This window comes from Scyliorhinus torazame, chromosome 5, assembly GCF_047496885.1.
Source record: "Scyliorhinus torazame isolate Kashiwa2021f chromosome 5, sScyTor2.1, whole genome shotgun sequence".
Taxonomy (NCBI): Eukaryota; Metazoa; Chordata; class Chondrichthyes; order Carcharhiniformes; family Scyliorhinidae; genus Scyliorhinus; species Scyliorhinus torazame.
The window spans coordinates 141,550,756-141,562,000 of NC_092711.1; the positions used below are offsets into that span (position 1 = coordinate 141,550,756).

The 11,245-nt window shown below is 48.3% G+C and overlaps 1 long non-coding RNA gene across 1 annotated transcript; it reads right to left on the reverse strand.

The window, feature by feature from the left end:
* Positions 1 to 1,685: 1,685 nt before the first annotated feature.
* LOC140419860 (uncharacterized) lies at positions 1,686 to 11,192 on the reverse strand. Its single transcript, XR_011946049.1, has 3 exons — positions 10,863 to 11,192; positions 8,875 to 8,980; positions 1,686 to 4,835 (listed from the first exon to the last, which is right to left on the reverse strand). It is a non-coding gene; the product is annotated as an uncharacterized lncRNA (long non-coding RNA).
* Between the last annotated feature and the right edge of the window lie 53 nt (positions 11,193 to 11,245).

Here is an 11,245-nt window from a genome sequence, read left to right on the forward strand (position 1 = left end):
TTCAGTGGGCCAACCCTTTCCCTGGCTACCCTCTTGCTTTTTATGTACATGTAAAAAGCCTTGGGATTTTCCTTAATCCTATTTGCCAATGACTTTTCGTGACCCCTTTTAGTCCTCCTGACTCTTTGCTTAAGTTCCTTCCTACTTTCCTTATATTCACACAGGCTTCGTCTGTTCCCAGCCCTCTAGCCCTGACAAATGCCTCCATTTTCTTTTTGACAAGGCCTACAATATCTCTTGTTATTCAAGGATCGCAAAATTTGCCATATTTATCCTTCTTCCTCACAGGAACATGCCGTTCTTGAATTCCTTTCAGCTGACATTTGAAAGCCTCCCACATGTCAGATGTTGATTTACCCTCAAACATCCGCCCCCAATCTATGTTCTTCAGTTCCCGCCTAATATTATTATTAGCCTTCCCCCAGTTTAGCACATTCACCCTCGGACCACTCTTATCCTTGTCCACTAGTACTTCAAAACTTACTGAATTGTGTTCACTGTTCCCGAAATGCTCCCCTACTGAAACTTCTACCACCTGGCCAGGCTCATTCCCCAATACCAGGTCCAGTACAGTCCCTTCCCTAGTTGGACTATCTACATATTGTTTCAAGAAGCCCTCCTAGATGCTCCTTACAAACTCTGCCCCGTCCAAGCCCCTAGCACAAAGTGAGTCCCAGTCAATATTGGGGAAGTGAAGTCTCCCATCACAACAACCCTGTTGCTTTTACTCCTTTCCAAAATCTGTCTACCTATCTGCTCCTCTATCTCCCACTGGCTGTTGGGAGGCCTGTAGTTAAACCCCCAACATTGTGACTGCACCCTTCTTATTCCTGATCTCAACCCATATAGCCTTGCTGCCCTTTGAGGTGTCCTCCCGCAGTACAGCTGTGATATTCTCCCGAACCAGTAGCGCAACTCCTCCACCCCTTTTACATCCCCCTCTAACCCGCCTGAATCAACCAAATCCTGAAATGTTTAGCTGCCAATTTTGTCCTTCCCTCAACCAGGTCTCTGTAATGGCACCAACATCATAGTTCCAAGTACTAATCCAAGCTCTTACGTTCATCTGTCTTACCCGTAATACTTCTTGCATTAAAACATATGCACTTCAGGCCACTAGTCCCGCTGTTTTCAGCAACATCTCCCTGTCTGCTCTTCCTCAGAGCCGGGAATAGTGGCCCTATTTCCTAGTTCTCGCTCAATTTTTTCATCTTCTGACCTATTGCTCCGGTACCCACCCCTGCCATACTAGTTTAAGAACAGCTGTGAACTTATTGAATGGTGCAGCAGCCTCGAGGGGCCGAGTGGCCTACTCCTGCTCCTAATCCGTATGTTATCACATCCTTTATAATAGATTGTAGCATTTTCCCTCCTACTGATGTCAGGCTAATGGGTCTGTGGTTCCCCATTTTCTCTCTCTCTCCTTAAATATTGGGGTTACATTTACCACCTTCCAATCTGCAGGAACCATTCCAGAATCTATCGAATTTTGAAAGATGTTCACCAATGTATCCACTAGCTCTACAGCCGCCTCTTTCAGCACTCTGGGATGTCGAGCATCAGCTTTGGGGATTTATTAACTTTCAACCACGCAAATTTCTCCAGTACTACTTTTTCGCGAACGCTAATCCCTTTCAGTCACTAGACCCTTGGTTCTCTCGTGTTTTTGGGACAATTTCTGTATCTTAATAATAATAATAATGTTTATTGTCACAAGTGGGCTAACATTAACATTGCAATGAAGTTACTGTGAAAAGCCCCTAGTCGCCACATTCCGGCACCTTTTCGGGTACACAGAGGGAGAATTCAGAATGTCCAAATTACCAACAGCACGTCTTTCGGGACTTGTGGGAGGAAACCCGAGCTTCCGGAGGGAACCCATGCAGACATGGGGAGAACGTGCAGACGGCACACAGACAGTGACCCAAGCCAGGAATCGAACCTGGGACTCTGGAGCTGTGAAGCAACAGTGCTAACCATTGTGCCACCATGCTTCATCTGTGAAGACAGACACACATTGTTTAGTTTCTCTGCCATTTCCATATTCCCCATTATAAACTCTCCTGTCGCTGCCTGGAACGGACCCACATTTGTCTTTGCTAATCTATTCCTTTTCGCATTTCTATAGTAGCTTTTCCAGTTGATTTTTATATATTTTTTTGAAAATATATTTATTCAAATTTTCAACAACCCCCAAACAAGAAAAAGAAACAAAAACACAACAAGCAGAAATTATACATAGGATTTCCCCCAAGTACAGTAACCCCACATATAACAGTAGAAAACACAAATAGGGAAACCCCCCACCTTAACCCAAACGCCACCCCAAAGGAACCCCCCCTCCCCGGATTGCTGCTGCTGCTGACCTCCTCCTAACGCTCCACGAGATAGTCTAGGAATGGTTGCCACTGCCCGAGGAACCCCTGCACAGACCCTGGCAAGGCAAACTTTATCCTCTCCAGCTTGATGACCCCTGCCATGTCATTAATCCAGGCTTCCACACTAGGGGACTTTGCATCTTTCCACAGTAACAAAAACCTCCACCGGGCTACCAGGGATGCAAAGGCCAGAATACTGGCCTCTTTCGCCTCCTGCACTCCCGGCTCGTCCGATACCCCAATAATGCTAACCCCCAGCCCGGCTTGACCCGGGCATTCACTACCTTGGACATAATCCTCGCAAAACCTCTCCAAAACTCATCCAGCGCCGGGCATGACCAGAATGTATGGGCGTGATTTGCTGGGCTCCCCGAGCACCTCACACATCTGTCCTCCACCCCAAAGAACCTACTCAACCTCGCCCCTGTCATATGCGCTCTGTGAACAGCTTTAAACTGTATTAGGCTGAGCCTGGCGCAAGAGGAGGAAGAATTGATCCTACTCAGGGCATCAGCCCACAGACCCTCATCTATCTCCTCCCCAAGCTCCTCCTCCCACTTGCCCTTTAACTCCTCCACCGAGGCCTCCTCCTCCTCCTGCAGTTCCTGGTAAATCGCCGAAACCTTGCCTTCTCCAACCCATACACCCGGAATCACCCTGTCCTGAATCCTACGTGCTGGAAGCAGCGGGAATTCCCTCACCTGCCACCTCACGAACGCCCTCACTTGCATGTACTCCAGTTAGTTTTTATGTTTCTCACCAGTTTGCTCTCATATTCTATTTTCTGTTTATCAGTTTCTTGGTCCTCCTTTGTTGAATTCTAAAACAAGTTCTCAATCCTCAGGCTCACTACTATTTTGGCCACTTTAAGAGTCCCTAACTTTGAGCTAATGGATTTTTAATATTTCTTGTTAGCCACTATCACTTTTCCTGTCTCAGAGTCCCTGAGAGAGAAAGAGAGAGAGAGACAGAGATAGAGACAGAGACAGAGAGAGAGAGACAGAGAGAGAGAGACAGAGAGAGAGAGACAGAGAGAGAGAGAGGGAGAGACAGCGAGAGAGAGACAGAGAGAGAGAGAGAGGGAGAGACAGCGAGAGAGAGAGAGGGAGAGAGAGAGGGAGGGAGGGAGGGAGAGACAGCGAGAGGGAGACAGAGAGAGGGAGACAGAGAGAGGGAGACAGAGAGAGGGAGACAGAGAGAGGGAGACAGAGAGAGGGAGACAGAGAGAGGGAGACAGAGAGAGGGAGACAGAGAGAGGGAGACAGAGAGAGGGAGACAGAGAGAGGGAGACAGAGAGAGGGAGACAGAGAGAGGGAGACAGAGAGAGGGAGACAGAGAGAGGGAGACAGAGAGAGGGAGACAGAGAGAGGGAGACAGAGAGAGGGAGACAGAGAGAGGGAGACAGAGAGAGGGAGACAGAGAGAGGGAGACAGAGAGAGGGAGACAGAGAGAGGGAGACAGAGAGAGGGAGACAGAGAGAGGGAGACAGAGAGAGGGAGACAGAGAGAGACAGCGAGAGAGACAGAGAGACAGCGAGAGAGACAGAGTATCAGCCCACGAGAGGAAAAGTCCCGAGACCGGCCAGTCCAGCAGAAAGAAACCTTCGAACCATCCCCATTGACCCACTTTCAGAATGAACGAAATGCCGTCCTGGGTGTGATTGAGAACAGAAACAGTAACAGCAAATCCAACCCCTGTAATCAATTGTGAACTTGTTGGTGTCTCAACAGGTGCGATGAATCACAAAATCCCTTCCCACATTGAGAGCAGATAAATGGCTTCTCCCCAGTGTGAACTCGCTGGTGTCTCTGCAGGTTAGATGACTCACTGAATCCCTTCCCACACTGAGAGCAGGTGAATGGCTTCTCCCCAGTGTGAACCCGCTGGTGTGACAGCAGGTTGTGTAACTGAGTGAATCCCTTCCCACACTGAGAGCAGGTGAATGGCTTCTCCCCAGTGTGAACTCGCTGGTGTGAGTGCAGGTTGGATGAGTGAGTGAATCCCTTCCCGCACTGAGAGCAGATGAATGGCCTCTCCCCAGTGTGAATGCGTCGATGAGCTTCCAGTTCTGATGGGGCTCTGAATCCCTGTCCACAGTCCCCACATTTCCACGGTTTCTCCAGGTTTTGGGTCTCCTCGTGTCTCTCCGGGTCAATCAGTTGAAACCTCGTCCACACACAGAACACGTGTACAGTCTCTCCCCGCTGTGAATGGTGTGATTTTTTTTCAGGCTGTGTAACTGGTTAAAGCTCTTTCCACAGTCAGTGCTCTGGAACACTCACTCGGGTGTGTGTGTCTCGGTGCTTTTCCAGTCACGCTGATGGTTAAAATGTTTTGAAGCCAACAGGTCGGGCAAACATTTCTCCTTCCAGATTAAATGGCCGATGAACCGAGTGAATCTGTCAGATGTGGACGTGCTGTTTGAGATTTCTGTCTGTAAATCTATCCTTTTAACATCTGTAAAAGGAGTTTAGAAAAGACATCACAGTCAGTACAGGATAGAAATTCAGAACAGACAATTCTAGTTCCTAGAGAACATTCTTTCCTCTCTCATTTCCCAAATCTGTAAATCTCCATCCCCCACACTCTCCCTCCATTCTCACTCTGCTGTATCTAATATTCACCCTCCCAATTCTCCTGAAGGTGCTGATTCAGGCTGATTGACTGATCCCTGCTCACTGCTTCCTGTCCTGGACACAGAGATCATAACAAATAGGAGCTGCAGTCAGCCATTCACCCCCTCAAGCCTGCTCAACCATTCAATGAGATCATTGGCCGATCTACCTCAGCACCATTTTCCCACACTACCCCCCTTGACATTGTCAATATCTAGAAACCTGACAATCTCGGTCTTGAAAATACTTGATGACTGAGGCTCCAGAGTCCTCTGGGGTAGAGAATTCTAAAGCTTCACCAGATTGTCTTTAAATTCATTGCTGGGGGGGCACAGTGGTTAGTACTGCTGCCTGTCAGCACCGAGGACCCAGGTTCGATCCTGGCCCCGGGTCACTGTCCATGTGGAGTCTGCACATTCTCCCAGTGTCTGCGTGGGTCTCACCACCACAACTGAAGATGATGTGCAGGGTAGGTGGATTGGCCACGCTAAATTGCCCCTTAATTGGAAAAAAAAAAGAATTTGGTAGTCCAAATTTAAAAAAAAAAAAATCATTGACAGGGGATTTGGGGGTCGCTGGTTAGGCCAGCATTTATTGTCCATCCCTAGTTGTCCTTCAGAAGGTGGTGGTGAGCTGCCTTCTTGAACTTCTGCAGTCTCGGAGGTGTAGGTACACCCACTGTGCTGTTAGGGAAGGAGTTCCAGGATGTTGCCCCAGTGACAGTGAAGGAACGGCGATATATTTCCAAGTCGGTCTGGTGAGGGACTTGGAGGTGAACCTCCAGGGGGTGAGGTTCCAGGTATCTGCTGCTCTTGTACTTCTAGATGGTAGTGGTTGTGGGTTTGGAAGGTGCTGTCTATGGAACCTTGGTGAGTTACTGCAGTGCATAGATGGTACACACGGCTGCCACTGTTCGTCGGCGGTGGAGGGAGTGAATGTTTGTGAAAGGGGAAGCAATCAAAATGGCTGCTTTGTCCTGGATGGTGTCGAGCTTCTTGAGTGTTGTTGGAGCTGCACTCATCCAGGCAAGTGGAGAGTATTCCATTACACTCCTGGCTTGTGCCCTGTAGATGGTGGACAGGCTTTGGGGGTTCAGGAACTGAGTTACTTACCATAGGATCCCCAGCCTTTGACCTGCCCTGGGAGCTACAGTATTAATATGGCTCGTCCAGTTCAGTTTCTGATCAATGGTAACCCCCAGGATGTTGGTTGTGGAGGATTCAGCGATGGAAATGCCACTGAATGTCAAGGGGCGGTGGTTAGATCCTCTCGTCGGAGCTGGTCATTGCCTGGCACTTGTGTTACACCCTCGAGGTGAGGAAATCCCTCCTCATCTCAGCTTTCTCTCCATTTTCCTGCCGGTTCCCCATGACCCTCGGCTCCCTCGTCAATCAGAAATCTGTCTGTGGGGGGGGACCACGTGAAGCGGGCGCGGGAGTAGCTGCTTTTCTGCAGGTTCTGGCGCCACTCGTTTATAATCCGTCATTTATCCTGATTGCCCGGCAGTTGTCTACCTCATCCTTGAATTAATATTTATCAGGTCCCTGGAAGACTTCGGGATTGGGTGTGGTGAGATTATGCCAAAGAGCCTTAAGAAATCCGTCGGTAAAAGAGGGCAGGCAGATTCAGCGGGGGTGGAGCAGCTTTTTCAACATGGCGGCCTGACCCTCAGGAGGTCTCTCGACCCCGCGCTCTGCAGGACTCTCTCAGAGATGAAAATGATGACTGCCGACATTCTCCGTGTTACTGACCAGAGGCTGAGTGAGCTGGCTCAATATCTGTGAGCTCATGAGGCCGTGTAAAACACCATGAAAGGCTCGATGATCTGGAGGAGAGAATCCTGAACGTTGAGCAAGATGCCTCCTTGGCAGAGGCAAGAATTCAAACCTTGGAAAACCGGCTGAGTGGTGTGGTGGACTCCTGGAGGACTTGGAGAACCGAGGGTCAGAGAAAGAACATCTGAGTCATCGGCCTGCCAGACGGTGTGGAGGGCAAGGCTCCCGTTACGTTCTTCGAGGACCAAGGTTCTTCGAGGACTAAAGTCAGAGGAGAATTATAAGGCGGCCCCAAGTAAGCTATTGCTGATGGAGGTTAACGCTGCAAGAGTGGCTTTGGACTCCCTGTTGACTCAGCAGGTCAAGAAAAGTTGGAAGTTTGTGAGGTCGAAGTTGGACGAGTTTGGGAATGAGCGGAGCAAATACTTGCCTGTTTGACAAAGAAAAAGGCCGACTTCAGAGCAAATCCCTCTCTGTGGCTTGGGGGATGGAAAAGGATCATGAAGACGGAGGAGATAAACAGGGATTTTGGGAATTCTGTGCAGGATTATACAAGTCTGAGCAGTCTGGTGATGTGTTGGTGGGTGTGGAGCATTCTTTCTCTTCCCTGAAGCTTCTGGAGGCCTCAGAAACTCGTAATGCTCCCCTTTCTTGGGAAGAGGTGGCAAAGGCCATGAAGAAGATGCAGTCAGGTAAAGCACCGGACCGGATGGCTGTGGGTGTGAATTTTATCAGGGGGTTGAAGATTTGTTGTTGGACCCGTTGGTGGGTATATATTAACTCTGGGTTGCTGCCACCGACTGTTCATGAGTCTAATATCTCTTTGATTCTGAAGGTGGACAAGGACCCAGAGGAGTGGGTCTCTTATCGCCCAATCTCTCTTTTGAATGTTGACTTGAAACTGCGATCTTATGTTTTGGCGATAAGGCTGGAGGACATCCTTCCAACAATCGTGCGGGAGGACCAGACTGGATTTATAAGGAGGAGGTTTTCCAGTAACAATGTTAGAAGGTTGCGGAATGTGATTCAGGCTTTTCAGAAATATGCATTGGATGGGCTGCTGATCTCCTTCGATGCAGAGAAAGGTTTTGCTCGAGCTGAGTGGAATTATCTGGTGTATCCGCTGCGAGGCTTCGGGTTGGGTGAGGATTATATTGAGTGGATTCAATTTTTACATCATAGACCGGCAGCGGCGGTGCGCACAAATGGTTTAAGGGCATCAAACCTTGAGCTTCAGATAAGGACTAGACAGGGCTGCCCTCTGTCTCCCTTGCTGTTTGCGTTGGTATTGAGCCCTTGCCGGAGGATATTAGATCGGATCCTCTGATATCGGGACTGGGAGGTGGGGTGAGGCAGCACAAGATCACTCGGTGTGCAGATGATGGGCTGCTGTTTGTATCAAACCCAGTGTTTCAGTCCCGGCCATTATTGGAGTAGTGGATAGATTTAGTGGCTTCTCTTGTATCAGATCAATTTTACTGAGTCTGAGGCCATGCCGGTGGGGAGGGGTTGAGGGGTAAGCCCCCTCCTCTTGCTAACTTCCCCTTCAGATGTGTCTCCCCCACCCCGCCCATGCCATTTAAAAGCCTGGGAATGTCAATGGCCCCTCTTTCAGACAGCTATATGGGGCCAACTTTACACAGCTGATGGTGACTATTAGGTGGGACCTTGCCCGGTGGTCGGCTCTTCCGATTTCATGGCGAGGGAGGATCGCCTTCATTAAAATGAATGTGTTGCCCAGACTGTTGCACCCTCTGCAGGTGCTGCCTGTACTGCTGTTGACCAGAGTCATTAGGGAAATTAATCAAATCAGGGCAGGACCTACTCAGTTAATGGTTGGGAGTTGGGGAGAGTTACAGAACAAAGAGATCCAGGAGTACAGATTCATAGCTCCTTGAAGGTGGAGTTGCAGGTGGACAGGGTGGTGAAGAAGGCATTCAGTATGCTGGGTTTTATTGGTTAGAATATTGAATACAGGAGTTGGGATGTCTTGTTGACATTGTACAAGACATTTGTAAGACCACACATGGAATACTGTGTTCAGTTCTGGTCACCCTAATATAGAAAGAATATTGTTAAACGAGAAAGAGTGCAGAAGAAATTTACCAGGATGCTGCCAGGACTTGATGATCTGAGTTATAAGGAGAGGCTGAATAGGCTGGGACGTATTTCCCCTGGAGCCTAGGAGGCTTAGCGGCGATCTTATCGAAGTCTATAAAATAATGAGGAGCATAGATAAGGTATATAGTCAACAACTTTCCCCTAAGGTAGAGGCGTCTAGAACTAGAGGGCATTGGTTTAAGGTGAGAGGAGAGAGATACAAAAGAGACCAGAGGGGACATTTCTTCACACGGAGGGTGGTGAACATCTGGAATGGGCTGCCAGAGGCAGTGGTAGAGGCAGGTACAAATTTGTCCTTTAAAAAGCAATTAGACAGTTACATGGACAGCTGGCAAGTGGGACTAGCTTACTGGCCGGCATGGACAAGCTGGGCCGAAGGGCCTGGTTCTAAGCTGTAAACATTTATGACTCTACCTGGAACAAAAAGAAATCTCGCCTCAAGTTTGTTAAGCTCCAATCACCAGGAGTTAAGGGAGGGTATGGTCTCCCGAAAATCAGGCTTCATCAATTGGCCTCTCATCTTAGGTTCATCAGAGATTGGGTGAGGATGGACCCAGCATTCACCTGGCTCAATACTGAAGCAGACCAGTTAGTTCTCCCTCTATCCAAAACTGGCATAGGCTGATTATGGAATGCATCTCCATGCAATTTCTAATGTCTGTAATTCATTCTGAGTCTGATGCATTGGGTAAAGTATGGGACTCATATCTCAAATACATAGGCTCCAATTTGACTGACTTGCTCCTCCTGGGCTTTCCATGAGTGAATTAAATTTAACTTAGGCCGGGGGTAGGGCACAGTGGTTAGTTAGTACTGCTACCTCAGCGCCAGGGATCCAGGTTCAATTCCAGCCTTGGGTAGCTGTCTGAATGGAGTTTGTATATTCTCCTCGTTTCTCTGTGTGTTTCCTCCGGATGCTCCGGTTTCCTCCCACTGTCCAAAGATGTGCAGTGAAAGTGGATTGGTCACGCTAAATTGCCCCTTAGTGTCCAAGATGTGCAGGTTAGGTGGGTTGACCATGATCAATGCACTGGGTTACGAGGATAGGATGGGGAGTGGGCCTCAGTGAAATGCTCTTTCTGAGGCTCAGTGCAGACTTGAAGGGGCCAATGGCCTTCTGCACTATAGGAGTTCTATGTCATCTATGTTGTGTCATTCATTTTAATTTGATTATGCTGTTAGTCTGTTTGTAATATTTTTGGGTTTCCAAACTGAATTTTTATATAATGTTACCTTCTTTACCCATTCACTACTTTAACCTGTTAACTGGTTGTTCGATTGATCTGGCATTTCATCCCTCAAATATCCTGTTCCAAATTAATTCTGCAATGTGTTCCTTGGATTTATGTTGGCAATATCTCTTGTTCTGCTCTGTGCCCATTTCCCACTATTTTTTCTGTTACTCTGTTGCATTCATTGTTTCAAAACGATTTAAAACATAATTTATTAAAAATCTGTCCAACTCATCCGTGAATATATTCAATGACCCCCACACCCCACTGGTCCCCGTGGAAGAAAAATCTAGAGACTAATAACCCTCTGAGGGAAGAGATGACAGGAAATATATAACATAGCTACAGTACAATATTACAAGGCTAGAAATAATAATAAATGTACGTTATTACAGAACCATAAATAATATATCTAATCTACCATATAACAACACGAGACATGTTTCTGTCCGGTATTAATTTACTGTCTCCTTAAATGTCAGCCATTTTGCCTGGAGAAACCAGCCCTTCATTGTGAACATGAGGAAAGAGACCATCCTTTTAGCCAGACAAATAAATGTGTCAAGCTGAGGGAGCAAAGGATGTCAATGTCTTTGAGAGAGAGAGACCTGGGCCAAGCTTTGCAGGGTCTGCAACCTCCCTGATTTCACCTCGTTTAGCTTCAGTTGCTGCAAGTGACCAACTGAAGGTCAGAATGAGAAAAGGAATGGAACAGGGCAGAAAAGAAAGTGTTTTACTCACAGATGTTGGAGACAGGAGGAGGTTTTCAGTCTGTAAGGTCCCAGTTTTGCTCAGTGTCCAGCTTCCGCCTTTAGACAACGCGGGAGCTGATTGGATGGAGGAAAAGACTCCTTCCGGTTCGCCAACTCTTCCCATTGGTCAAAACTTTCCGGCGCACGCATCGGAATCCGCGGTGACTTCTCAGGGTTCCAGTGCGCAGCCCCGGCGCGCGGACACAGCAGCTCCGCCCCACTCATTGTTCCCCCTCCTCGAAGCAAGATTTCGAGGCAACCGGCTGACAGCTCCGGCTGACAGCTCCGGCCAGAGCGAAAAGCCTCTGGGTGATTTCCCCTCCCCCCTGCACGGGACTGCGCATGTGCGAGAGAAGGCCCACCCCTGACCTT